This window comes from Astatotilapia calliptera, chromosome 18, assembly GCF_964374335.1.
Source record: "Astatotilapia calliptera chromosome 18, fAstCal68.1, whole genome shotgun sequence".
In the NCBI taxonomy this organism is placed as follows: Eukaryota; Metazoa; Chordata; class Actinopteri; order Cichliformes; family Cichlidae; genus Astatotilapia; species Astatotilapia calliptera.
The window spans coordinates 23,599,131-23,604,646 of record NC_137439.1 but is presented as its reverse complement, the minus strand read 5'-3'; positions in this window follow the sequence as shown (position 1 = coordinate 23,604,646).

The window sequence follows — 5,516 nt, the reverse complement described above, 5'->3', positions numbered from 1 at the left end:
TGTTGAATTCTGACATTTCGTGTGCTGGGTCTGCACTGTGCAATTAGATGTGCTTTTTTCCTGCAGACACACTAATGCTGAAGTTAAAGGCACATCTGATGCTCATATGACATCTGCATTCCTTATTCTACATCATGATATTTACCGCCTATTGCACAAAGTTGTTCTGTCATAACTGTGGAAGTAGATTAACGTGTTATGTTTCTCAGACTTTCTCACATTCTGTCTGTGCATACCAGCGTTAATGTATGTGTGTGTGTGTGTGTGTGTCTGTGCGAGACAGCCAGCCTGCGATATATCACATGTACCTGTGAGGATCACCACAGGAATTCTTGGTTTCCTTGGTGCCCTCTGAATTTATGATGTTAACACAATGATCTATCATTTTCAGACTTGTGGAGGCAGATCCGTCTCACTCACTCATGCACAGATGGCGTTTATTGAATCTTTCTGACTAAGTCTCAGTAGGGACTTAGTCAGAACACCTAAAGGCAAAACAAAAAGAGCTGAGTTTGTTGCTCGTTACGTGAACATTCACTGTACAGGACATGTAACTACATGATGACATCGATGGAATAAACTCAGCTTCTTCCGATTGAGGTTGCAATGAGGAAAAAACAACTTTAAATTATTTTAATGTGGTTTAGCTGGGAATTTTCCAGCAGGTATTTATTGGCAATGTTTATTATTTCCATTTGTTAGCATGCTAATGTTTGGCTATTGGGAGTACACAAGCCCAGTCTGTCCCTAAGATTGTAGGTATTTGGTCAAAAACTACAGTCCTAGTAAAGTCAAACTTACTAGTTGGATCACAGTTAGATCCCAAAATTACAGATGTACCAAAGGCAGTTCCTCCTACAGCTGCTGGAATACTTCAGTATAATGAAAGTGACCTAGCAAACATAAAAATGAGATTGTCACCCCTTGAGCTAAAATTCATCCACATATGTTACCTAAACTACTGTGCAAAAGTCTTCAGCCAGCCCTCATTTCTTTATATTTGCTTCAAAGGAGCCAGACTTGATCTTGAGAAGCAGTTCTCCAGACTTTTTGAAGATTTTCAAGTTTTGATTTTATTTGTTTACTGACCTATTGCTGCCCTTTTGCATAACTCAAGCATAGACAACTAACTCAAGGGATGAATCTGAGTTGCATCTACAAATAACAGACAACATAGCAAAGAACAAATGTGAAATTGTATCTGCAGGGAAAAAACCTACTGTTCACTAAAGCCTCATCAGGAGTGGTTTCAATAAAAGGAGGTCAAGAAGCCAGTGTTAAGTTAGAAGGAGAAAAGCACAGGTATGTGTAATCTACACTGGGAATGCATGTATGCATGTCTGGAAGTGGATATATCTTTACCATGGAACACTAGGCACTGGACCTTAACATTATTAAAGCAGTGTGTGATTATCTTGACAGAAAAGTCATCAACATCCAAAGAAAAGCTTTGAATGTCCTTCAAGAAGTCTGGAAAACACTATAAATTTTATCTATTGTCCTGAAAAGAGACTTAATTCCTTATTTTTGTATATGTATTTAAAAATCACCAAGGACAAACTACATTAATTATTATAAAATTGTCTCTATAGAGTATGTGTGTCACACGTTATAGCTAATATGCATGAAAGTAAACTGGAGTTGCCAGACTGACACAGGGAGGGTTTCCAATTGATTGATTTAAGGTGGAAAGCTTTCTCTTATGACCTCTGCACTGTTTCATTGTGAGGAATTCTTTCTGGCTTTTCAACAGAGTAGAAAAAATATATATGAAAGAACCGATTTTGTGCTCTTGAGCCACAGTTAAGTGGCTTGATTTGGGCTTGATCTGCGTGGCTTCTGTGTGTCTCGTTGTCCTTCCTGTGTCTAAACATCCAAAGCATGCTGTCAAAATAAGAGCAAGAGTGCAGTGTTATGTGTCTGTGTGTAGATGGTATGTATCGCCTGAGGCGGCTCCAAAAGGTCTTTGATAAATGGCCTCTGTCTGTGTCTGTTGTCTTCTCAGATGCACACTCCCACATAGGCATTATTCCCCAAAACACACTGGGAGCTCAATGCCCTGCACAATGCTCTCTCACAATGCCTCACAATGCTCAGAGAAACCGGTTATAGAGCTTAAAGCAATGGCCTTTCAGCTGTGAGTGCATGGGCCTCACTGGGAGGTGTGGACAAATTTGGGTAAGGATGGAAAGGCTTGAAAGGAGAGCAAGCTTCCCATTTCTTTATAACTCAGGGAAGAAAAAAATCCACTAACCAAATTACCCACATTTTCATTTACTTCAATCTACAGATGGTATTTAAATGAAGGTGTTCTGTCTTAACCAGAAAACTGACCCACTCAGGTTGCCCAACATTTTTGAAGCACACCTGGACTCATCAATGCACAGCTACAGCCATATTACATTACATCCCCTGCAGGACTGGGACATGACGTGTTGCTTATTTGGGAGAAAAATGCACAAAGGTGAGGCCGCTAGCACGTTGCAACTGCACTTACAACAATTACTTCTTATTGACTGTAATCAATACACTCATTGAGAGAGATCAAGGATCTGTTACAACCTATACTGTGAGTGTGTCTTCATCTCATAAGATATGCTAAGAAATTTGATCAATGCTATGAATAAAAGAGGCCAGTTAGAATGCAGATTATTCATTTGCACTTACAATATCATTTTCCTGCTTGCATTAAGCAGGTTAAGGATATTTACAGCCTTATGCACTCAGTGAAAGTACAGAGAGTCGGTGTGCTGCAGTTATGAAAGATCTGCGGGTTGGTGTGATTGTGAAACCGATGTGTGTGCGTTTCTCAGTATCCCTAGGCTACATGTTTCTACAACACTCATCGCTCTTAGTTCAGTGTGCTACACCCACAGGTGCAGCTTAAGAAGTTTCGGGTGTGGCTTGGACAAGTTCAGGTGCTGCATTTGGACTTGCGTGTGCCAGAAGTTTGCTATCACTGCCATTTTTCTCCTCTGGCACCCGGGGGAAGGGTTTTCCTGTTGTAACACCGAACATGCTGTCCCGTACACATGACTAAGATCTTAATTGTGGGTGTAGATCATTAAGAAAATATGCTATGTGTGTGAGCATATGAATTGTTTTTATAGAAAATATCCACATTATTGTAATTGTTGAGGAAGAAAATCACTGACTGTTTAATGTTAGCAGCAAATAAACTGAATTTCAAAGATGTTAAATTAATTCATCATTTGAAGATGGATGCACTGGTGAGATTGTACAGGACTTGTGCCTCTCTACTGTCAGGACAGTTTGTCACAAGATTTATGCACAAATGTTACAATAGACGAAATGTGTGAGCTACACACCGGCCACTTCATTAGGCACATCTTGCTGGTACCGCATTGGACTGCTTTTGTTGTCAGGACTGCATTAATTCTGCATGGCACAGATTCAACAGGATGCTGGATACAATCCCCAGAGACTTTGTCCATACTGACACGATAGCATCACACAGTGGCTGCAGATTGTCAGCTGCACATCCATGGTGAGAATCTCCTGCTCCACCTTGGTTATGTCTTTCTATAGGTTAAAAGCACTCAGGGCATTTTACTCTGACCTCTGGTATCAACAAAGGTTTTCACCCAGAGAACTGCTGCTCACTGGACTCCTTTTTTTTGTACCATTCTCTGTAAACTCTACAGATTGTTGTGCAGGAAAGTAGATCTGAATTACACAGACTAGCTTGTCTGACTCCGACAATCAAGACACATTCAAAGTCGCTTAAATCACCTTTCTTCTTCATTCTGACTCTTGGTTTGAACTGCAGCAGGAGTTGCATTAGTTACTGTGATTGGCTGATTAGATAATTGTATTAAAGAGCTGAACGGGTGTACCCAGTGGAGAGACCAGTGACTGTAGGACAGTAAAGGAGAAAAAGAAACAGCATGTAGTGAAATATGTGAAGTAAAGAAAAATTATAATAAAGTCTTTATGAATTTTCAGCAATTGCAAAGTAAGACCGAAGGAGAACAGAAGTGGAATGAAAACATAAAAACACGAGAAGTAATGAGAACTGCCACATATAAACACAAACACACTTTAAACCTGAAGGTTCAAGGCAAGGGTGAACTAAGCTAACTGACGCTGCTTGGCTCCACACACTCCCGCCCTTATCAGTGATAAGGCTGACTGTTGTATCCGACCATCTGCAGTCATAAATTGCTGACGGTTGCCCAGTTGGCATGCTCACCTTAAAAGCTCTACTGTACCAAGACAAAGACACATATATAAAGTTGGAAGGCGGTTGGCCACATGATTTAAAGATTCCACTAGATTAAGAATGAGATTTTGACGTGATAATATTATCAGCTGCCAAACATGTGACTGACTGAGAGAAAAAGAATGTTTTTAAACGTTGATTGAATTACCGTAGTCTCCTCTAACATTGGAACATCAAAAAAGTGCACCTTATGTTTACTAAACCCCCCCAAAATTAGGCTTTATAATGTTGAACGATCCGATCATCAATCAATTTTTCCCATTAACAAAGACTTAAATAAACAATGTAACTGTACAGGAATCACATTCTTCTTCTGCCCTTTCTCCTTTCTGCACTCCATTCCTCCATTATTTGTGCCTTTTATAGTACAGTATTTGGGCAGTTTCTTTCTCCCTCTCCCTCCCCGTCTGCCCTCTTTCAGCAGACAAAGCCGTCGTTGTCTGCGGATATGCTGCGTTGCGAGGACAAGCTTTGGGTCACCGTCTCATGGAATGCCTTGAAAATCATCTGGTGACAGAGTCTACTAATGTGTGGGTCTGTGCCCGCTGCAGTCTCTGGCTCCTTTTGACTCATCTAATGATTCATTACAGAGGACACAGGCCCCAGGGTGATACCATCTGATCCACAGTGCCAGAAAGATTGTAAATTTAAATTGTGGATTGTTGTTGTAGTAGAGGCCTGCATATTTCTCTTTCTTCTCTTCCTGCGCTCCAACACTGTATGTTTCTCACATGCTGTTCTCTCTTCTCATCTGTCTCCCACTCCCTTGTCATTGTGTTGCCATTGTCTAGACTGTGCAACCAGTGCCAAGAGGGGGAATCAGTATCTACTTATAGCAGCATGTTTCACTCTTCCTCTCTCCCAAAGCTGCTGACTCTTTCTTAATTAAATGGATGCTTGAAGTCGGTAGGCTCAGGCACAATTTGCTCTTATGTCACCGGATATCTTGACGATCTTTTCCCACTTGTGGGATTTTATGATGTATTTTGTTTTTGGTCGTTTCCAGGGGAGCTCACCAGCAGGCCTTATAATAGTGTTATACAGCCATTTTTTCTTGCCATAAATGCGTTTTTAGGCAGACTCAGGCATTAGTGACCCAGTTAGATTACAGCATTGATCTACTGGAAACTAACAACAGACTAATGTTTCCATCAGAGTTACATTTTGGCATGTAAACTGCATTTGAAGCAATCTGAGGTGTGGTAGGATGGGGTGGGATGTGTGGGTGCATGAGAGGTAGGAGGAGCGGCTAACAAGTGGACAGCAGTCAGTC